Source organism: Euprymna scolopes, chromosome 18 (genome assembly GCF_053919585.1).
Source record: "Euprymna scolopes isolate OS-2025 chromosome 18, ASM5391958v1, whole genome shotgun sequence".
Classification (NCBI taxonomy): Eukaryota; Metazoa; Mollusca; class Cephalopoda; order Sepiida; family Sepiolidae; genus Euprymna; species Euprymna scolopes.
In genome coordinates, this window is record NC_136499.1 from 29448353 (window position 1) to 29474044 (window position 25692).

At 31.9% G+C, this 25692-nt stretch overlaps 1 protein-coding gene across 34 annotated transcripts in view; it reads right to left on the minus strand.

Annotated features, from left to right (window-relative positions):
- The window catches only part of LOC145297554 (serine/threonine-protein kinase mig-15-like), a 1203941-nt gene that overhangs the window by 1112346 nt on the left and 65903 nt on the right, over positions 1-25692 (minus strand). The window lies entirely within an intron of this gene.

Consider the following 25692-nt stretch of genomic DNA (forward strand, 5'->3'; position numbering starts at 1 on the left):
TTTTAATTCTTTGCCAAATTCATCATCAGGTTGGGAAAAAAAATGAACAAAAAAGCTGGAGAAAAAAGAATTTCAAAAGGTAATTGTGAAACAGGTGCTTGAAATCAGACATCAGGATAACGCTTTAATGCTTTCACAGAGAGAGGAGGTTAAAATTTAAATTTTGTGATATCAGAATCTGCATCACAAGATAAATTTTTTTTTACGTTAAGCATTTGTAAGCATCATTTCAAGGGATTAGTTTTGCACATTTAATTTAACTTATCTGCACACACTTTATTGCATTTCATGGCTATACATTTGTCAGAAACATTTTGATATTTTTCAATATTAAACATTTGAATGAATATATATTTGACCACTTCTGAAGAGAATGGAAATGATGTCTGAACGTTGAATAATTTATTGTGGGGGAAAAAAAAAAAAAAAGTTTGCAATCTCCAACCACACTTCCTGGCTCAGCATTGCTTCAGAGAGAAATTTAAGACAACCAGAATCAATGCCGAAAATGCAGAAAAAAGTGGTATTATTTCAGAGGTTTCCTTCTCCTAGATTAGTTGACCTAAAACATCTACTATACTTTTTCACTTATAGCGATAAGGTGAGATAGGTTTACAAGGGTTATAGAGAAGATGACTTTACAACTACTAGCAAACATACAGCACTAGGCATTCCCAAATAATCACCCTTCTAAATACAAACGAAGCTAAACGTTGCTTAACTTCAGTGATCTGAAAAGAACACATTTGAATCCGATACTGAAATTAGTAAACTTTGCCTATTTAGATTTATATCCCATCCTCACATACAACTAATTACTTCTAAATCTTTTCCATCCATCTAATAAAGTTTTAAAATATTTAAAAGTCACTCATTTTCTCTCCCTTCGTTCGTTTTTTTTCTTTTACATTTCTCTGGTTTAACATTCATTTTATAACTAGCAGGAGATTAATTGTTTTACCCTATCCAAGAACCTCTATGAATTCCTGTTCCAAACCTTATTAACATTTATATTATTTTTATGTTCGAAGTTATAAATGAAACAAACTTTTCTTATAAACGTGAAGTGTGAATGCAGACCCAACAGTTCTTTTGTTTCTCATCAAAATAAAATGTACTCATCAAAGCATAATATAGTTGCAGAATAAGTAGGGAGTTTACGAATGAACAATTGGAAACTACAACTTCTCAAAAGAACAGGACACATATGAAAGTGGTTAGCCATAGTCAAGAGTAACACAAATGCTCTCTTTTCATTGACTCCTATAGGAGAGAGTGTTGGTCCTTTCCCAGGATTACTCCACTTATCCTTGATCTTCACCTTACAATACTGCATGGTAAAGAGAGGGAGGGCAAGAGCAGACATCTTGGCCTTCGGACCAAGATCAAAGCGTAGTATCTGTCCCCCAGTACGAAAGGCTGAATGCGGTATTATGGTGGAAGAAGATACTAGCTAAGAGAAACTTGTTTAGTTCTGGAGTGACGAGGATGACCAACGACCCCCCCCCCCCCGCGTTGGCCTTGTGCCTAAGTTTTTTTTTATTCTTGCAAGTTTTTGCCTGAATAAATGATTTAATATCTCAAAGTGTAGTATCTGTTCTTCAGATGCTGCACTTCAATTTCTTGTTCTGTCAGTGGAGGAGAAATCCTTCACGACTGAGACAATATTTTGTGTTCCTTTTCTCCACGTTAAAAAATCACCCTGGTGTCTAACTCTGAGGAAGCAAAGCAAATGGGAACACTTTAGCCATTAAGTCAAATATACCTACCAGTTTTTTGTTGATGATTAACAACTTAATAAAATCTAAAATATAAATTTACATGAAAATCTGTGAGGAACATATAGCAAAGTTCTAACTATATTAATTGCTGTAACTCTTATAACTTATTTTTTACTAACACAAAATGAAAGTAAAAGCATATTAATACATATATCATACTTATTATATATATATTTAAAAAATGGCATAATGGAAACATAAGGTATTTACAGCTTCTCTTCCAATTTTCGGATTTTAATGTCAAAACGCACTGTATTTCCTTTTGATGGATTAATTGTTGCTATGCCTTCTGATGAGTTAAGGGCAAAATAGATTCACTGATTGATATAATTAAATGATTGATTTTACACTACGAAACAGATACTGTCAAGAATTGTAAATGTCAACTGAATTAAAGGAATAAATTATAAGATAGTCAACATCATGAACTTTGGAATATAGTTTTTTTTCATTTAGTCTCTATATTGCTCTGTAATTATATTGAGCTTCTTAAATAAGGATTGGTATATATTATAAGAAAATAAATATTTCCACAGAAATATATATATATATAAAGAGAGAGAGAGATGTGTTCTCTCCAGATTTATAACTTTTTTCTCTTATGGCCTTTAAAACAGGTTGAGAAGTTCTTGTGGAATTTTAAATTTTGATTTCAAATGATGTATTTTCCAATTCGTTATAGTACCTTTACTTTATATATCATTTTAAAGAGCGTTTTTCACTCTATATAATCATTTAAATTACAATTGTTTTAAAACAATTATCTATTCTCTTCAGAACGTTCAATAGAAGATGGAAAAAAAAGCAAATTCGCACAATTTTCTTGATTCAATCCAAGCTAGGCTATAAAGCTGCTAAAACAGCTTGCGATATCAACAAAGTGTTTGGCCCAGAAACCACCACTGAACGCACAGCACAATGGTCCTTAAAGAAATTTCATGGAAGCAGACGAAAGTCTTGAAGAGAATGAGCATAGTGGTTGGTCATAGAATGTTAACAACGATCAATTAAGAGCCTTAGTCAAAGCCAATCCATGCACAGCTGTTAGAGAACTTGCTTCTGAATTAGACGCAAAGTATGCAACGATTTCTGACTACTTGAGATTGGAGACAAAAAAACTTGATAAATGCGTGCCTTACAAATCAAACGCCAACCTAAAGAAATGCTGTTATAAAGCATTATCTTCCCTTCTTTTACGCAACAAGAACGACCCGTTGTAATACTTGCTCCACCTTATAGCAAAGGTCCATGCAAAATTTCAGACAGATCGGCCCAGTATTTTTTGAGAAAAGTTGAATAGACAGAGAAAAAATAATATAGATCTGGAAATAAACTCAATTTACTCAATTCTGAATGTTTGAAAAGGAACTAGAAAAAATTAAAACACTAGATTAATTGCAGCATTAAAATCTAGTCAAACAGTTACAGTGAATTAAACAAGAACGGCCTCATTTATAATAGGACATTTTATACAAAGATTTTGTTTTCTAGGCTAAGTTTTGTGAAAATGATTCTTCAAATATTATTCCCTGACATTTGACGGTACTAGGGAGAACTTGAATACCTACTGGAAACTATCCCGAGTGTCTGTACAAAGGCTTGCCATGACAACCAAGCATGAGAATATTTCCCAGAAAGTAAACCGACTCAAATATTCAAAGTAACGCATCAAATAAGTTCTCCTTGCTACGGCCAACTTACACAGGTGCATCTTCATCGTGATATTACCTTGAGTAACAGCATGAAGCTGGATACTCCATCAGACTAAACTAATTTTTATCCTGAAATCCAGTAAGAGCAAGAGACCACAAGATATAACATATTTAAATGGTCAATTGAGGAGAGGAAAATTATGTTCCAAAGTTCTCCGCGAACTCTGTGTTTGAGAGATAAAGCAAAACTAATGGAATATTCAAATATTTATGTATCAAATACACAGATCAAGAGTTCACCCCAGGAAAGGAGCTCCTTGATTTCTGAGAACTTTGAAGTAAAATGAAACACCCAGTGAAATACTATCTAAAATACCAAATCAGTATGCTGTAATTTAAACATGAAAATTACACTCGACTAAATTGTAAAAAACAAAAATTAAAAGAGAAAATGTATCAATACATAAGGAAACTGAAAAATATTGTCATACATTCATGAATTATAAAATATTTTTTTTTATTGGGGGTGGCGAAAGATTATATTAATAAATTACTACCTAAAATATTTATCTTATTCTTATATTTATAGTTAGTTTCTTTATTTTTTCCAGGGTGTGTGTGTGTGTGTGTGTGTGTGTGTGTGTGTGTGTGTGTGTGTTTTTTTACAGTAATATTTATGGAATTTGCTTAAAATCAAAGTAAAAATACTCCCGGGAAATGCAGGATCAGGTCAACTTTGTGTGTGTGTGTGTGCATATATATATATATATATATATATATATATATATATATATATATATATATATATAAAAACAGATAAACAGCTTTAAGCTTATTCAAAAATTTAATTCTTTTTAGTGGAAGGCACTATATAACAATATCCTTCTTGGCCTTCGGACTAAGCTCACAGTATAGTATTTGTTCTGATACCATACACTTCACCTTTTCTGACTTCCATCAGTGGAGAAGAATTCCTTCAGGACTGAGATGATTTTTATCTTTGTTCCTATCCAGAATACGCCTTTTTGAGAAGCTGGAATTCCCCCACATTAAAAACCGACCTTGTGTTTAATTCTGCCTTCGTGGGGAAAGCAAGTAAATAGAAATAATTTGAGAGACACATCCTCCCCTTTTTTTATTTAATGTCTAACTTCTCCAAAAACTGAAGAACATTAATATCATTACTCATACCCGTTTTCTTTTAAGTCAAATGACTAAAACTATTGTATCTCAAAAAGAAAAAAATTGTTTTTCATATCTTCACTATAATGGTGACTTCGATATATGTATGTTTATAACCAAAACTAACACTATAATTTTTACAAGGAACATAATGTTAAATTATACAAAACATTATAATTAACTACACATGTGTAATCAAATATGATCGGTATTCAGAGTTTTGGTTACAGACATATACATATGGGATCTCAATTATGCAAAAAAAAAAAAAAAAATTTAAAAAAAAAGGTACATAGTTTGAAGCTTTAAAATAAAATAAAAATAGTATTTTTTTTTTTTTTTTGCATTCTTGGTAGTTAATTTAAAAATGCAATTTTTTTTTGTGAGAGGGTCTTATATACAACCGTGTTATGTTTTGTATTTTACAAAGTTGAGTTATTTATTTTGCATGTTGAATAAAAGAAAGTTAATGAAACGCATTTAAAACTTGAGAATACCATAGTTAAATCCACCACAAAGTGAAATCTTATAATATTCTTGGATTAAATTATATCATTTTACTTGAAGACAAAATTTTAGCCAAGGTCAGTATTTTGAATTTCATATTAAAAATAAAAATGAAATAAAATAAACTATTTTGATAATTTTGTTGGGCTTGTTTCAGGCTCATTGATTTGAAACTGGATATTTTGAAGATAAAAAATAACACATTTTAAAGTAGTTTTATAATTGCTTTAGTGAAAAGGCCAGAAGAGAATCTACTTAGACATGTAATTTTAAAAAGTAATGGATCCAGAAAATCGAGTAGAACAAAGAATTGGTTTTTGCATATGGATTTCAAAAAGAATGGAAATTAATCATTTCAGAAGAAATGAAAAAATTGTGGCATGTAAAATTCGGTTGGCAAACTTGGAAGATACATTTACAAAACTTGCATATGTCCAAGTTAAAGAGTGAAGCAGTCTTTGATGAAAACTTGTATTAAATGATAGGAAAATAAATTTGTAATCCTGGAACGAAACTGATGGAACTCCTTTTCCTCAACACCACAATTCAGACAAACAAATTTCAGCTCAAATGTTTTCAACTGTCAAAACATTCAACTACCTCTCTTCTTCAATTCATCTTTCTTAAAGTTACTGTTCTCATATGCAATTAAACGTCACAAAAAAAAAAAAAAAAAAAATATCAAACTATAATCACAGGTTCTTTTATCTACTAAAAATCGAGTGTCCAATGTGCAAAACAGTATCAATATAGGGCCTCTTCGACATCAAACAACGCTCAATTCATTATCGTTTTTTCCTTTCTGCAATAACCTGCACTCGACATGTCAAACAGGTGTGCTGTTGCCTTTGTGAGTAGTTTCTTCTATTACAAAAACACTTTAATATAATTATAGTGTCATATTGGCAATCGTCAACCAATATTTTCCCCTACCATCAAGTTGTAATATTTTATATATCACTCCACAATTCTGCAATTGAGCACTTTTTGCTGTACAAGTCATGGGATTTAGGTCATTAGTGTCCTAGCCATAAGGATAGAACAGTGCCACCCCAGCCTGAAATAAGTCCATATCAATCACCCCTGTTTTGCTAAGGGTAAATAAATAAAGGCGATATAAAATATATTGTAAATTTTAATAATTAATTTAATAAGACTAAGTTTTCTCTCATATTTGTTTACACTTAACAAAACAATGGTGGTTGGTATGAACTTTTTATTTCACTTTTTGTGTCACTATTTTGCCCTAAGGTGGGATCAAAACCTCAACAAAACATACATTACCAGTACACAAATGAGAAGGTACACTTAACACCTAGGACACTAATAGCCGGTTATCTAAATGCATGATCGATTTAAGACCTTTTTTTTTTATTTCATTAAACAACTTTCTTGTTCTCTTTGAGACTCCCACCCTCATTTTTCATTCTGAACAAGCACAGATAAGTTAATCAAAGCAACTATTTATCCACATTTATTTCCATGAAAGAAAGCACGTAAAGGGGGGGGGTCATGGTTATAAAATAAATGTCTTCATTGTTTGGCTAAAAAAGAAAATGGTATTATAAGCACAAGGAGAAGCCGGTAAACCTCTTAGACGGGGTGAGGGAACATCTGCCTGCTATTATCACTCATCATTGTTAGACTGGAGCAGTAGTCATGAGGGTAATTAAAACAAAAATTACTGCTGCATATAATGGCAGCCGGTAAGGCTGATCAATTGTAAAGAATACCAGGTGGAAAAAAAACAAACTTCTTGGTCACTTTGACTTAACTTTACAACTAAGCAGAAGTATGTGGAAGGAAGGGTGCTTGCAAAACAATTCAGATTCAGCTTGCCACAAAATTTGCTGACTGCACACCTCTGCAACTATTAAAAAAATAAATTATTACTCTAAAAGATGAGACACTTTTGCATAAAAAAACAAACCACTCGTTTGTACAATCTGAAGAAAAAAAAAAAATTTGGGAGGCTTCTTGATGGATAAGTGATGCAGTATGAGAGATAATGGATTGGTTTGCGAGTCATTTAATGCTGAAACAATATCTATTCTATTAGAAACGATTAATAATGAATAATTAAATATAAGCTCCAGTATGCATATAGTTTGGTGGATAAAATTTACAAAGTTTACACATATGAATATCTATAAACATTTAAACAAAAAAATCAGATTGGTTTTATTTTGACACAAACACCAAACGACATTACAATTATTTAGACAGCTCATCACTCCAGATCAAAAAATACCGTGTTTTTTGACCAATGACGATAAATTTAACTAAATCATCTAAAATTGGAGGAAGAAAAATGTAAAAATTTCAAAATGCACTTAATAGGGTTTCTAATCTCAGATCTACAATCTAGAAAACACATACAAAAACTTAAACCAATTGATTCTAAATTTGTATGTCTAGAAGGGGTGGCGGAAGAGTGCAAAAAAAGGAGATATGCCACTGAGAAGATGGCATGACACCTGTTAACATCTGTTCTTGTATTTCCAGAGCAATCAGTCAGCTTAAAATGATGTAGCAAGAGACAAGTCTTTGAGATACTGAAGACAATCATATTCTGCAGTAGAAAACTATGGTAGCAGTCTTTTATATCTTTCACCTATGGTATTACACCGTTAGTGAACGTGATAAAACCTAGTGAATTTTAACCGTTCTGTTTAACAGATTTCTGAGTCAAAGGGAAAATTCATCCCCGACACACACACACACACACACACACACCTTATGTACTGATGCTTCAATTGAGAAGTATTGATTTGATATCTGCCAGTGTATCGCATAATTGTCTTCTCTTTTCTTTAAAGCTGGTCTTTGTACTTCAGATTGCTGCAGACCTGCTGCTCCCATCAATTGTTTTTCTTCATCACTTTCCATACTTGTTTGTTACAATCTCTTCTATATTCCTACTTCAGAGTGGGAGTGGGAATGACTCCCTACCCTCCATTCATTCATTCATTCATTACTCTTTTCGATGAAGAGACAAACATTTACTACACTCTAACATTCACAAAGACAAAATTATAAACTAATAAATGACTACCAAGGCTATCTGGCATTGCCTGGGTGGTTGGATGGTATAAAAGTTAAGAGCTTTTGTATGTTATATATCTAACTAAAATAAAATATTAAAATGCATGAATCAGAAAACGTCTGGCTTCTGAACAAGGGAAAGGTGACGTTAAATGAATATCTTTTTGTTCCAGAAAAAAAAAAAAAAATTCAGTAGAAAAAAAAGTAACTTCAATAAAATTTTTAAAATATTTTTTGCATATAGTTTAAGAAAGAATTATATCCGTTACTTAATTGGTTATAGTCTAGAAACGGCTTTTAGATTAAAAATGAATCAATATTATAAAAAGGAAAGACAAATTAACTAATTTATTTGTCACTATAAACATACAATTATGTACATTGAACTGGAAAAAGCTAAGATTTTTCATTTGTCTTTATATATAGAGCAACGCATTATTTACCTCCTTCCTATGAGGTTAGACACAAGGTCAAGTGTTATTTCTGATAAAAGTGTTTAATTGAACTTGGCGCACCCAGATTTTCAGTTCATGATAACTGGTTTGTTCACTGTAAAAAACCAGGTTAAAGGAGAGAAGTTTCTTTTTGAAGTTGGAAATCAAAGATTTTTTTTTTATTATTATTATTAATTTCTTTTAAAATTTTAATCACCCAATGTCGGATTTTTTTTTTTTTTTTTTTTTTTTTTTAGTAGACTCCTTTATTTCTGAGATAGAGAGTAAGCAAATTTTACAGGAGTCCAAATCAGGAGACTGAGTAAACTTGGTTACAAAAGAAAAATCTTGTACTTGTCCTTATACAAAATTTTTAACATTAGAAAAGTGGAATATCAGCACAGCTTCACATAGTGTCTGCTTTTCTGATTAGATTAACAAGGTCAGTCAAAACTATTCGACATCATGTCTCTAAAACTTGTGATATCACAATACTTACCAAGAAGAGTTTCCAACTCAAGGGAGATAACTTTAAAGAAACTATTCTATTATTCAAGCAGGTGCAAAGATGATATGAAACTGCTTGTCAATAGATAATGGTGGTACCTATTTACAATGTCTCCCCACGGGACAGAGTTAGACACCAGGGTCGTTTTTTAATGTGGAAAAAAGGAACAAAAATAAAAATTGTCTCAGTCGTGAAGGATTTCTCTTCCACTAACAGAACAAGAAATTGAAGTGCAGCATCTGAAGAACAGATACTACACTTTGATCTTGACCTGAAGGCCAAAATGGTAGTAAGAGATTTGACAGCATCACTATTTTCATAATATAATACAGAAAAGTAAAACCTAAGTAAAATTGAAATTACAATTTTATAGTTCAAAACATAATGAAAATATCAATATATGTCCGCAGCAAACTAGTACTGACTAGGTATGTACAAAATGAATGCCAATGCTCAAAATGTATAAACTATTTCACCCCTCCCTTCACCAAAAATCAGGAAATTAACCAATTTTAATGAAATTTTCAGTATTTATCAAATAATGATCACGGGATATATTGAACTCATTTTTATTTAAATCTTTGTGGAAATGTATTACTTTGTTTAAATAAAAAATACCTTTACTAAAGTTATGGTTTTCTGTAGTTTAAAAAAAAAAAAGAAAAAAAAAGAAGAATTCATTTTTGCTTTTATTTATGAAAATAAAGCATCGTAAATTATAAAAATTAAAAAAAAAAAAAACATTTAATTTTTACAGGAACATTACGAAAAATGTCCCTAAAGTCTGTATTAATGAATTTAATATAATTTGAAGAAAAATCAATTTCTCAAACAACCGATATTATCATTGAATTAAGTATTGTTTATTTAATATTCTCACACAAAAAAAAAAAAAAATTCAATAGCAAATAATATTTATTTATTTATTTATTTTTTCTGAATTACAGGTTTCGCATAATTTTTTATATGTAAGATTTTAACAATTTCCTTGCTCGCATGAATATGCAACTTTCGGCATAACATAATTTTTATATAATCTTGAACAATAATTTTTTTAAAATTTAATTCAAAAACAGGAACATACAAAAATAACTAAATTAAAAAAAAAATGGTAAAAATGATACAAATATTGAGGATAGGAATGTATGGATGCACGTCTGGGGGGGGGGGAGAAAACTAGCAGAAATTTTGTTCACATATGTATGTTGTGTAATACTATTCAGAAATTGAGTTTATCATAATTCCGTATTCTCACTCATACAGGAAAGTTAATTTAGACAAATTTATTCACTTTAAATTAGTGTAGATAAATTATTCTTTCTAAATTTGTCTTACTGAAATAGAAACAAATGTCTTTTAGTAATAGATTCAAACGAGAAGAATGTTTTCTCACGAGATCTTTTGTTCTATGGCATATCAACCCTTATGTAATGATAAAACAATGAATTTTAGCATCAATTTCTAAATACCACAAATATTTGTGGTGTTGGCTTTAAATATAACTAGCCTGCGTGCCCGGCGTCGCCCATGTGTTTGGAGGTGTGTGTTGAGCAAAAAAAAAAAAAAAAAAAAAAAAAAAAGTGGTGGCAGGCTCAACCCCGTACCGTGAAGGAAGAAAAGAATGTTAAAAAAAAAAAAAAAGTTACCAAACCTGGAAATGACGTAGGTTTAAATTAAGGCTAATCAATCGAAAAGAGGGGATGACTTTCGAAAATATCGGAAAAAAAGTGACCCCTCCATGTAGAAAAGTGCCCAGTTGAGGAAAGAATGAAAGAATTAATGTTTTTAGCCAATTTTTCGATATTTGTCGTCCGAAGGGTCGAGCTTCAGAAAGATACCGACCTTGTGAAAATCCATTATCACTGTCAAAAGTTTTAGGTAGACATGCAAACATACACGCAAGATTTATATTATAGATTATAAACCATGCAAAAACTATACAAACGGATTCAGTTTCATGTCATACCTAGGAAAGACAATTTACCAGAATCTCCTCCATGGATTAACAAAAATAAAGAACAAAGTTCTCAAATTGGGACCACCACTTGATTTAGTTTTCTCTGGCGTTGTAATCGATGGCAAACAGGTTAATAGTATATCAATATGTGATAAATAAAATTTTAAAAAATAAACAAAAAAAAATTAATTTTTAAAAGTGCTTGTGTAGTATAATGGAATTCTAAACAAATGCATTTCAGGCAAACATTACACACACACACAACATGTCGAAATTTGTATAAATTCAAAAAATTTATAAAAGTTATCCAGCCAGTGGAAAAGGTGTTATTTTTCACAAAAAAAAAAAAAATCATAAACATTAGCAGTTGGCCATTTTTTTTTTTTTTAAGGGCAGATTTCAAGGAAAGCAAAGCAGATAATTCTGTGATACAGAATTAGTCACAACTCTTCCACATTAAAACATAATGAACTCAATAAATCTTATTTTTACTTGTAATTATTTTTATACTGGATCATTTTTACACAAACACCAAATGATTATCTATATATCTATAAAAGTAAAAATGTGTGTGTATGTGTATATATACACACATATTTCCCTACCAAATAACTGTCAATTTGCAGTCTAGAGACTCAAGATTTGACACAAGGAGTATTGAGATTTGGGAAAATCTTTAATAGGTTTTCAAGCCAGAAATTTGGCTCTTAAGGGGTCAAAGTTCAATGATTTGATCTTTGAAAACTCTACCAAACTCCTCCGCCAATTTTGGGTCTAAACACTTGAAATGTTAAATGTAGGTTACTTGGACATGGATCAAACTTTTTAATTTGATTTGAGCCTCCCCCCATAAAAAATAAATGTTATGGGAGTCAAAATTAAGGTTAAAGTTTTTTAAAAATTGACCTCTGCGGTCTACCAAATTACTCAGCCAATTTTTGGTCTAAACATTTGAAATTTTACATAAAGGATATTCAGTGATAGGGCAAGCTTTTCAATCAATATGGGTCGAAAATTTGAGCTTCCAAGGTTTCAAAGTTCAAAAGATTTGACCTTTGCCATGTCTAGCAAACTACTCAGCCAATTGTGGGTCTAAACATTTGAAATTTATACATAACGGGCATTCAGACATGCGGCAAGCATTTTAATCAATTTTGGGGCGAAAATTTGGCTGCCAAAAGGTCAAAGTTGAAAGAGTTGATCTTTGCAGATTCTACCAAATTCTACCACTTGTAATTTTAGATGTAGATAACTTGGACATGGGTAAAACCTTGTATTTTGATTTGAGACCAAAATAAGAAATGTTAAGGGGTCAAAACTGGGGTCAAAGTTTTAAAAAATTGACCTCCGCGGTCTCTACAAAATTACTCGGACAAATTTTGGTCTAAACATTTGAAATCTTACATAAAGTGTATTCACATGTAGGGTAAGTTATGAACAGTACATAGGGCCCGAGCAAAGCCAGGCTGAACTGCTAGTATTAAAAACAACAAAAAAACGCATCTTTGGCTAATTATCTAATTTTTTTTTTACTATTTTCTAACTAATACCAATCTAAAGGCAAATAGAATTTGTTTCTTTTTAAATAATGTATAATGATCTAAAGAGGTAAAATCAAACTAAATACAGATTAAAGTGGGAAAGGTTCACAATTCCTTTGTGTGGTCGAATATGCTTTTTAGCTATTGCATGCTTTTATGCTATAGAGGATCAGTGACTTACAAGGTGACATGTAATAGATTCAGCAGACGAGTGACCAAATGGCTGCATATTGACATCAAGCACTCACTCAGCTAACCGCAGCAACAAGACAGTGATTCTATGTGACAAAAGCCAGGAATATATTGGATGAGGCTGTCCCTAGCAGACAGACCCGAGTCGTTCACTGCGATTTCAGCACGCCAGATACTGACCAATGATGACAGGTCGAATAAATCTCTCTTCAATAAATTATTATTATTTTAATAAAGGTGTTGGTCATCACAGTATCCTTTACTCATTCTACATTACAACGAAACATGCATCCTCCTGACGCAAATATGTAATAGCTTGTTAATGTATATTAAAAAATGCTTTTTTCGCCAACATTTTTATTATTTATATAGGAAGATCTGACATTGCTTGGGATTAAAAAGAGAATCACTGTTTTTTTTTTTAATTATTATTATGCTCATAACACCATATTACGTTCTTTGTTTTTACTGCCCCTCTCCAGTTTCGCCTTCTAATAAAGTAGGAATAAGCTGAAATACTGGAAAACTAAATTAGTATCCTACATATATAAACTATTTTTTGTTAAAAAAATTTTTTTTTTTTTTAAAGAAAAAAAAAAATACTTTTATCATAAAATAGTTTCATACATAACTTTTTTTTCTGGGAGTTGTCTGACAAAGAATGTAAGTAATCAATTCTTCATACTATTTAATTTTTTATTATGATTGTGTTGTCTTATACTGACATAGAATGCAATACAAAATAATATCAAACAAAGTAATGTTATTCATTCCACAAAGAAATCACAATGTTTATTCCTTTGCAGTAATCTGAATTACCATAGGTATTAACTGCATAATCTATAATATAAACTTCACCTGTCTGTTTGTATGTATGTCTACCTAAAACTTTGGACAGAGGCAACGGATTTTCATGAGATCGGTATCGTTTTGAAGCTTTACTCTTCGGATGACAAATATCAAAACATTGGCTAAAAACATTAATTCCTTCACCCTCAGCTGGGCACTTTTCTACAGGAAAGGGTCACTTTTTTCGCCAACATTTTCGTAAGTCATCACCTCTTTTCGATTGTCTAGCCTTAATTTAAACCTACATCACTTCCGGTGCAACAGCAAAGACATCAGGGGGTTTTTGGGTTTTTTTTACGTTCTTTGCCTCCTTTGCGGTACAGGTTTTGAGCCTGCCTGCCTACTACCACTTTTTTCTTTTTTGCTCAACACACACCTCCAAACACCCAGGCAACACCAGTTGTGAATTTTTTAGATAAGGGATAATTATTTATATTATTTGTATTGATCGGACTATTGTTCTCATCTTAAGTATTATTTGTACAACGTTTCGGTCAAAGGCGAATTCAACATTGCACAGACCACACTCAAGATAGTCCAATCAATATGAGTAATACAAATTTGAGCAGTTTGTCTTTTCTGAAATATATGATCATCGTCCGAAGTATACTTGCTTGTGAGCTGAAACATGACAGGCGTTAGATGTTTGTTTAAACTGAATGCACTTACCCAAACACAATTATCAAATAACAAGAATAAAAGAATAAAAATACCAGAATCGTGGAATGTAGCAGTGGTGTAAAAAATTTTCACTCCTATAAAGAAATGATCCTGTGGTCGTGTCTTAGATATTTTATAGAGAAGGAATATGGTTGCTATCTTAATTTAGATGTTTTGGGAAGAGGCAGAAAACTATATAAAAGTAATAATTAAAAATGTAAAAACATTCACGTAAAACATGTTGTAGAGAGTTGAGGTGGTGTTAAGTGGCAAAAATGTGCATAGGAAGTGTTTAATCATTTGTCTATAATTTATGAATTTAGAAGGGAAAAAAATCATGATCATTTTATATAGTTATATGTACATACATAATGTCATCTATAAACAGCTCTTTAGTGCAGCTAGATTAGCGACTACCTCAAGCTAGGGTCAAAACTTGACCACCTAAACTACAGTCAATGTTTCTAATCGGTACGCTATTTTAGTTGTTGCTAAGTAGATAGGTGAAATTACAATGATCAACATTTCCAAACACCATAATCTCCATTTGTTTACACAAAGATTATTTCATTATATGCTGTTGGTAGTTTGTTAGTTCACTCACCAATATGTTCAACTCAAGACAGAGAGCATCTATAATCATCCAGACAGACTGTTTCGCTGTATCACAACTCTTCAGTGAATGTGTGTGTGCATGTATAAACATTGTAGGTTAATATGTATTGCTAACAGACAGTTTCAAATGAAATATGAGTACATAGATAAATTATTATCAGTATTAGAATTTTAATCTCTTTGACATGGATACTAAACTCGGTACAATTGTAACTAAAAGTTTTGGTTGTCAGTCATCACTGGGTTATTTTATATCAAAAGCATATGTTCTGTATAATTGCTCTAAGCACTGTTTTGACAGTGAACAGAATCAACTTCACAATCTAGTGGAAAAGATCTCTCCAGTTCTTCAGTCCTTTATTAGACTTTGTTATTTCAATGGTAGGTGTACGACTGAACTCCAATCTCTGGTTCCTCCTTACGAAACCATGTCACAACAAAATTCTGTTGTGCTACCAGTTGGGGGGGGGGGGGTTCCCCTTCCGTGTACCAAGTAATAAACAGAATTTCCATGAACAGATTCTTTTCAAGAACTTATCTGTGGAACACATTACTATGGCATTGCTTACCTGCAGACTACAACATGGTAGTCTTCAAATCCAATATTAACAAATACTTGTCATAAACCATGCCCATAAGTAATCAAACTTTGCTAATTCCACTCATCATTTTCAATCCTCTCTATTCTTTATCATTTAACTGACAATCCACCCACCTCTTTATCCTCAAGCAGCTTTTAGCCTTGATAAGTGGTCATAATTTAAAAATTTTTAATACAATTGGTTTGTATATTAATTTGTTTTGCGGGAATATATATTATAAGCAAATAGTCTATACACAATGAATAGGATATTTATAGATATGAGGGGGTGTGCAATAAGTAATGCCCCTGACCCACTTCCAGTTGTCTGATCTAGCTGAAATTTTGCATGTGCAATGATTTATATCTCTACGTTATACGGGTTATGTGGCAAATTACAGTTTTGAACTAATTGTGGTTCCTGTTTTACAGGTGTTTGAACAAAGTCAGGTGTGAAATGGAGCCTGTTGAACGTCGAGCAGTGATCCAGTTTTTGTATTTGAAAGGACACACACCACAGGAGACTTTTGATGAAATGAAAGAAACTTATGGTGATAATGCCCCATCATATGATCTTGTAAAACGCTGGCATCGTGAACTCAAACATGGCCAAAAGTCTGTGGAAACAGCTCCCAGACCTGGTCACCCCCTCCCCTTCTGCCATTCATGAGGCGTCTGTCCGTCAAGTTGAGGCTGCCATTTTGGAAGATCGACGCATTACTCCTCACCAAATAGCCCAAGATGTCAAGATTAATACATGGTCTGTGGAAACTATCATTCATGACCATTTGCATAAGGGGTCTGCCAGATGGATTCCCAGGTTGCTCACACCATTCCAGAAGCGAGAACGTGTTGAGTGCTCAAGAATGAATTTGGAGATGTGTTAAGAACATTAGTCAAAGTTTTTCAAAAGACTGATTACACAGGATGAAACCTGGGTCCATCACTATGATCCAGAGACCAAAGCCCAGTCAATGCAGTGGAAGCACTTGGACTCACCACCTCCAAAGAAGGCAAGGGTGCAGTCTTCCGCTGGCAAGATCATGCTCACCGTCTTCTGGGACCAGGACGGAGTAGTGATGATATTATGCTTCACTTTTGAGGAAATTAAGGGAAGCTATCAAAATCAAGAGGCAAGATCAGCAAAGGTACCCTCCTCCTGCAGGACAATGCTCTGGTTCACAACTCGCCAGATCAGAAGCACGGGTGTGTGGTCATGAAATCCTCCCCCATCCTCCCTACTCTCCTGACCTTGCACCCTCTGACTTTCACCTCTTCCCAGCCATGAAGTTGTTTTTGAAAGGAAAAAGTTTCCCAGATGATGCAGCCTTGATTTCTGAAGTCACGCAGTGGTTGGAGGACCAACCTGGAGTGTTCTTAAAAAAAAAAAAAAACGGAGCTGCATCAAACAATGGGAGAAATGTATAACTCTGGGTGGTTCCCATGTAGAGAAAGACTAATAACTGTGCCAAGTTTCGTTGCTCTACTACTATGGGAAGTGGGCCAGGGGCATTACTTATTGTACGCCCATGCCAGGTTAGCATAAAGCAAGAAATATTTAACTCGAAATGGATTAATCATTCATCCCATTTCAATTATTAATCAAAAAAATTTTTAATAAATTTACTGAATATATGATAATAGCAGACACGCAGGATGTTGCTCAGAAATGAATGAGGATCCCTAGATACTCCTACTTCAAGCCCAGAATGTCATTTTTATTTTTAATTTGTAGAATTAAAAAGGAACTGAAAAAGAGTTAAAAAGAATAGAAAGTAGACCTTCAGTTTATTTTCAACAGCCTCATAACTCTTGCTTTTCTTTATCTTGTCCTTTAATCCTCAGATTCTAGGAGCGATGTTTCACCAAAATAAAAAGGGGGGGGGGTAAGTTTCTGCTTTTTAAGTCAGAATCTATCCATCTAATAGTGGGGCAGGTTATCTCAATATTTCATAAGAATCTTTCACTTAGTTATATCTAGTATGTGAAAGATTGTTTCAGCAATCTGCCCACTATAATACTTATTGACTAATTTATGACTTTGAAGTACTTTTTTTTTTTGTTATTTTTTCTTTTTAGCTCCTTACATCAAGTGGCTTCATACCTTACCTAGAGCGATTTCCATGAAATAAAATAAAATGTTTGTTTTCCTGTTTATGGTTACCCTGTGCAAATGCCAATTTCATTTTATAGTAAACTTTCCTAAGATAAAATTAGTACCACCACTTAATCCATCATAAGATTTTAATCCGGAAAGATTATTTTATCTTGGTATAGGCTTTTGTTTTCGATTGCATCACTGAAAATTTAGAGTATACAGATCAAATTTCTCATTTTTTTATCAACCTGAAAAATATCGTTTTAAATTCATTCTACAATCAATATTTCTCAATTCATCCTGTTCATTCTTAAAATTATCTTTAGTAGTGCTATTTTTTTTTAAATAATTTATTTCAAATATATATTATTCTATAAAAAAAAAAGGAATTTGTTCAATAGATTTACTTTTTGACATCCTCTTTGCCAATGAAGTTAGAGGATGAAGAAAGATATTAAAAAAAAAAAAAAAAAATGTGCATTCCATATTAAGAAATTCTATTAATCATTTTCAAAGTCTCAAATACCTTCACCTCCTTAATAAAGTAGTTAAACCAAAGGATTCTACTAAATTCATATAATGAAGATCTTTTATTTGATTACTTTTATTTGCTCGAGTTTTAATTTTAATGTCAAAAAACAACTTCAAAATAAGAGGGTTTATTTCTAGCCAAAAATCATTCTTCAACAAATAAATGTCACTAAGAGCAATTACTTCTGCATAAAAAAAAGAAGCAATATAGTTTGGGCAAGGACTGACCAAGGACTGACCAAGCACTTGCTATTCACTAAAAGAGATGAGTAAAGTTGCTACACTTACTAAAAGTAATGACCGTTGGTTAACAGACTGACTGGCATCAACTGAATGAGTCACTCATTTTGACCACAAACCTTTTTCAGTTGGCGTCATTTATAATATAAGATTTGTACACAATTCACATACAAGCGTACATTGTTGCTTCTTTTTATTAATATCCAGTTAAAATTGCACGGTCTTCATTTCAAAACAATAATAGAAATATACTCCAGACTGGAGGGGGGAGGATTAGGTTTCAAGGATACACACACACACACACAATATTATCTGTTGAATATTTACAAGTATGAATAACTAAACTTTTTAGCAAAAGTTAAAAACGAGCAAAAGTTATAGCCGTTAACGTTCGCTGCATCGTATTACAAAGGTCCATACAAAATTTCAAACAGATCGTTCCAGTAGTTTCCTAGTAAGAGTGGAACACACAGACTAAGAAAAATAGATTCTTCCTTTGCGTGTAATAATAAGGGAAGTAATTCAGCATATATTCAAATGAATGTAAACATCAGCAGCAGCTGACTTGAGTATTAATTAAGACGGCTTGTAATATAAACATTACGACCCCTCCCCCTCAAAAAAAAAAAAAAAAAAAAAAAAGTTTATAAAATTATAAAAGTTCTATGCAAACAGGCAATCAATGATCGACAGGGATTCTTTTTTAAAAAGGAGAGAAAACTATCTCCTTGTCCACTTCCACAAAAAAAGCGACCACCCCCATCTGTGAATGTGAAACCATGTCATTTTCACATAAAATGATCCCGCTGGATTTTATAACAGTAAATTTGATGTCATCCTCATCGATTACTATCTCAGCGATGTTGGCTGCTAGTACCCATTTAAAAAAGGTAATAGATTTTGACAGTTTAAGTTTGATTGTTGGGTTGTACGGCAATCGTCATTGGATCATTTTATGCCACAATTGTACTTAATTTTTGTATAATATTGGTTTGCAAGTATATTTGTTTCATGTGTATATTTTGTAAAAAGTTTCTATTTAACATGTACATGGGACCTCAACAAGTACCACACCTTCTCCAGGTCAGAGTAGACCTGAGAGTAGTTAAAGCTGAATGATGACTCCACATTCCACCCAACTGCCAAATTGGGTCCATACTACTGGATGCATTTTTATGGTTCTATATCCAGGACACTCGAGAGATGTATTAAACAATATTAATCTTAATTCCCATCTCAGAACAAGTTTATAATACAGATATATCTTAGAACTACAATAGCTTAATTACAAGAGTTAGGTCAAATATTGAAAAATTTGATGAAGAAAAAATTGCATCAAAATTGCACTAATAATTGAAGTTACAGGTTAAGGAATATTCATCTCCTAAAGTCTCATTGCCAAATTATAAAACCATTTCCAGGTTAGAAGGTCAGAAATATTCAAGTTATTTTGAAATTCCAAATTTGTTTTTCTCTAACTTAAAATTCATGTCGTTTCCGATATACTGCATACTGAAAAAAATACCTCAACTTTCTTGTAAACATTTTACCTATATTCACGATTTGTATTTAATTTAAGATTTCTATAACACAACACAAAATTTTCATTCAGCAAAGTTATTTAATTTTAGTAAAAACCATAACATTCTGAGATTACTAATTATCAAACAAGCTTTTCTGGAATGCAATATTAATTTCTATATTGAAATAAATCAAACATTTACAATAACAAATCTAAATAAGCTCAGTTTTTCGGGGGGGGTTAATTTTTATAAGTATGAGGGCTTATATTACATATTTTATAACAATGTATATCTTAACCCAATTTTAAATTAATTTGGAGCATGGTTAGCTTAAAGTTTTGTACACAAATGTTAAAATGTTTATCTTACAAAATAAAATAAGAATATATGTATATTTCTTCAATATTTTCATTTTTTAATGTCTTGATTAAGCTATACAAGTACCAATATTTTAATAGAATTTCTGTTGAATTTTAGGTATCAGTTAAGACTAAAATTGTAAATCTGATTTAAAACTCGTTTTCATTTATCACTCAAAAATATTTCTCCACAACCGTAAATTTTAATAAGCACAATTGTTTATAAATAATAGAGATGGTCGATCAAGTTCTTTTAGTATTTCACAATAGTTATTGTTCCTATTTACTTGGCCCACCCACGAGGGCAGAGTGAGACACAAGGTCGGTTTTTAATGTGGGGAAAATCCAGCTCCTCAAAAAGGGTCACTCTAGATAGGAACAAAAATAATTGTCTCAGCCATGAAGGATTTCTCTGCTGACAGAGGACAGAAAAGATGAAGTGTAGCATCAGAACAGATACTACACTGTGATCTTGGCCCAAAGGCTAATTGTTAATCATAATTATTGAATGAAAAAAAAGAAAAAAAGTAAACTATAAATTAGTTATCTTATGCATAAATATGACGCCATAATTAGTCAGAGCATAAAAACAATATTGCCCAAATATTGAACAATCTCAGGAAAATGTAAATGACTATTTCAACACTATTTGACTTACAATAACACTATTCTTTGCATAAATGTTAATATCAATGTTATACAGGAAAAGTTTAGGAAAAGATTTAGGGGCCATAATTCTGTTAAAAACAAAGGTCAGGTCCAAACCACTAGACTTCATCTAAAAGTAAAACTATTTCCATTTGTTTGTTATACATCCTGAATGTTATAATTTAATTGCATATTATATATATATATATATATATATATATATATATATTGGCAACAAATCATTATTCAAGCACGTCTGATTGAACGCGACAGTTATTCTTTTTTCCAATCTTTCTGGATATCTTTTCCATTTGTCGAGCAGTCTTTTTAATTTCAGTAGGCATGTTATATAAAATGGCACCCAAAAGTTACTGTTCAGCCATATACTTCTAAAGCGCTTTCTATTTAAAAAAATAAATAAATAAAAATAAAAAGACAAGTACACCAAGCCTCAAAGGAAAAGAAAAAGAAAACAACAATCGCTCGCTCCTGATGATAATCAGATGCACCGATAGAAAGCACTTGAGAAGAATAACAACTTTTGGGCGCTATTTTATATAACATGCCTGCTGAAATTAAAAAGACCGCTCGGCAAATGGAAACGATATCCAGAAAGAAAATTTTGTGTTCAATCAGATATGCTTTAATATATATGTGTGTGTATGCCATGGTCTAAAGAGGTTTCTCCCTTATTCCGCTTTCTGTAACCTTTATTGATTTAATAATGTAATAACATTCTTATGTAACTTTACGCTTTGTTTTAACTTAAAGGTGCATCGCATGTACGCATAACACATGCATAGGCAGGTACACCATAAGAGAATAATACTAAGCTACAAAAGCAAATATTTTTTTTTTTTAATTCCCTAGAAGTCAAAATCTCAAACATTTGAACTCCTAGAAAGCAAAATCTTGATGGGCCGTTTATCATTATGTTGAGTTTGCATTGTTGAAACTACTTCATAACGGTTTCTATTTTCATAACGCAACGTTTGTAAAAGAAAGCAGAAGTTTGAGAACCTCACTGACGCACCTGAACATCTATTTTCTGACAAACTTAAGCAGGGCATATCAACTGACGGGGCAAAGATGAACGCATCCAAATAAAAGGATTCAATAATTATTAAAACCAATTCATACGTGATGAAAGCATTTTAATTTTGGAGAAACGGGAATTTATAAAAATTAGAATTATAAATTATAAAGTCATAATTCATAAAAAAATAACATTAAAATAAAATTTAATATTTGCATTCAAATCAGACTTATTAATTTACATGAATCATTCTACTTCCTGTTTAATACATTAAATCTTAAAAATAGAAAATCATCTTTTTGAAATCACATATCTGCATTCCGAGACAATGTATTACTTATACAAAGAGCGTTCAAAAAGTGATGCCTCCTATTTTTTTTGTTTTATTATTATTCTGCCAAAATGGATTAGAGGGGATTGCAAATTGCATGTTATGATGACTGGATTATGTACTCATGACATGAAAGTTTAATCTCTCTGGAGATATTGATGATATAAGACTTTAAGAAAGTAGTTCATCATAGACGCGTGTCAGTGAATTCCTGATAAAACTGCACTGAGAATAGTGGTGACTATGTAGAATAATAAATTCTGGAGCGCAAAAGATTGCTTGTTTTAATGGTACTACTCCCATTTCTGTAGCTCTTCAAGTTTGTTTTTTTTTGTTTTTTTTAACTAAAAAAAAAAAGTTTTATTTTTGGAATGGCTCTCGTAGATATATTTTTTTATTTTTTTTTTATTTTTTTTTTTTTTTTTGCTAATTTCATTAAGTTGTCTTTGTACTTCCTCTAAAATAAAACATTCAACTGAAATAAAATGGAGGAATAACAGAATTCAGAACATTTCCAAAATCTGACAAAAAAGAAATTGGTTATGATTTAATTCTGATCTAAAATTAACTTGTTTATTTTGAAAGTTTGATAAGTGTTAGTTACATTTTAATTTGGTTAAAGGGTATGAATTTTTATTAAGTTCATAAGATAGAAATGTCTATCAGTTCACAGAGTTCGCCACTTGAAATATTAGCTTAAATAATAAACATTTCATTCTCAACTGTTGTAAACATGAAACAAAATCTTTCTCATTCATGTTGGAAAACATCAACACTGATAACATAACTTCAATACAAATTTATCTTTTAATCATGTGATCATATAGAGATTTTTTTTTTAAACTTTATTCACAGAAACAAGGCACATTCGCACAGAAACACAAGCGGCTACTGTGAATTAGGATGCTCCCTTTGAATATGGCTCCTAAGTGGGGAATTGTGCAGCTAAGTGTTTGTTCACATTACATTAAAATTTTTGCATGTTAGTACAGTCATAGAAACAGGGAAGGAATTCCAAAGACTAACAGTTCCAAGAAAGAAGCTATTAGAGTAGAAAGCCTTCTGGTATCTGAGCACCTCTACAAGAAAGAATGTGGTTTTACTGATTATCGGATTGGTTGGTGGTATTTATCAGTGCAGTAAGTTTAGTTTACTTCGTCACTTGCAATTTAGAAATAGGTCACAACTTGCTGAAAAATCAAGTTGGTCCATCTAAAGAAACATTTGAATATACAAATATTTGTCTCAGAAATAAAACAATATTGTGAAACTGAGCTATTTGTTATGTCGGAACCAAAACAATCATTGAATTAAAAAAAGAAACAAAATTTTAATAAAATGTCCTTTTTAAAACATGTAAATTAGATCACACCGTGACAGATATTGCATGCATATAAGCAGTTATAGAACAAGGATGATGCGCCTATTGTTGAAAGCTGAATTAAATTTATGTTTGTATATTCATTTTTTTTTTTTTTTTCCCAGATTTATCAACTTTGTAGTTGTTTCGCCACGTTCTGGCTAATTCGTCCTCTGGCCTTCTTCAGGTGATTAATCGTGGCAGAATAAGACTGCTGAGTCTTGTAACTTATCCCCAGTAATTACTGCCTTCCATAGTTATTGTCTTACCAGGTTTTGGTCAACTAAGCCTCTGGCCTGCTTGGGTACGATTGAAACCACCAATGCTCACCTGGAACTAGATTCAATGCCTGTATCCACTGTGCTACCAGGCCAGAGGATTAGTTGTTCAAAACATGGTTTGACAACTATGAAAGGCAATAATTATTGGGGATACAGTTACAAAACTCAGTATTCCTATTCTGGCGCGGTTAGTTAATTACCTGAAGAAGGCCAGAGGACGAGTTGACTAAAATGTGATGAAACACAAACTATGAAGATGAGGATAAGTCAGTAAAAAAAAAACTGAATACACAAAATTATGAAGCCTCATCTCAAAGGATTTCAAATACATATATATTATTCAAACACATTATAGTGTTTGAATATATGGTTAAGTGACAGTTTTAGTCATTTAGAACTGCTTTTAAAGCTTCACTGCTCACTCATTTTTCGATCAAATTTCAAACAATTATCACAGTTTATAGATTACCTTCTCAGCTATATTGCAAAAATTTTTTTCAATTTTTCATTCAGTAAAATAAATTATAAATTTACTGGTGTTCAAAATCGTAAAAAAACATAAGGAGGCGAGTGACGTTTTTTATGACTTCCATGGTTTCCATAGTAACCACGTCGCTTCAGCGACTACTATTACGACCAATTCACTGCTCTCGTGAAAAGATAAGTGAAATTGAGAGAATGAAACAATCAAAGTGGGGGTATTTTATTGAAAGCAGACGAGTGCCGTACATTGTTATTATCTATGTGTGTGAAAATATTTAATTGATAAACTTGATGACTACTGGTTACATAACACTGAAATTAAAAAGATATAGTCATTATACATCAAGGATGGTTTATAATGAGTTAAATTTTTGTTTGAATGAATGAATAAATAACATGTATAGAAATATGGGGGAAAGTTGAAATGCAAAATGTTCATTTCAACTTGACATATTTCTAGTACTTTAGCGCATGCACAAATTCATTCACAACTTGAAGTGGTTTAATTTTAAATCTTATTTATATGTCAATAGCTCAAACGGTAGGAAATGCAGCTGGAGCACTAACTGTTTTGGTTTTTAGTCATTTTGTATCTTTTGAAATCAGTACTATATCTTAGGTACAATATAATACGCTAGAGAATCAAATCTAATAATAAATAGGAAATCTGCATCAATTAGAATATATTTAAGCATATTTTACGACCAAGCAATGCTGCCTGCCCCCCCCCCGCTAGTTATTAATAATAACCCAAAGGTTAAGGCCATGAAGATTAGTTCCGTCCAGTAAGGCAAAAAATTCTGGCTATGTCAAGGATGATTAAATAATCTAATATATAAATGGCTATATGTCTGTCTGTGTGTCTCCAAATTTTCAAACTATCTCCTCAGAAACTAAAAGTTGTAGAGCGGCGCTAGGGGCCTTAAACAATTAGATTTTTTTACTGGCCATTCTTTCATGGGTTTTTAGCCGGTTAAAATTGTTTTTAAGGGGTTAAAAATGGGTCAATATTTAAAAAAAAAAAAAAAATCGTTAAACATTTTGAACATTCACTTTAGTTTATTTTTAATCGGTTTATATGTATGTCACGTTTGTACAGTGGTAACGTCACCAGCTTTGAATGCTACAGTTTCAGTTCTATCTGATGACACCTAAAATTTTTTTTTTTACTTTTGAAATCACAACTCTATAAAATATATATGGAATCTGGACAAATTAAAATATATTTAAGCATATTTTACGCCCAGGCAAAGCGCCCCCCCCCCCTTCCACCATCTAGTACACATTATGGCCGATTTG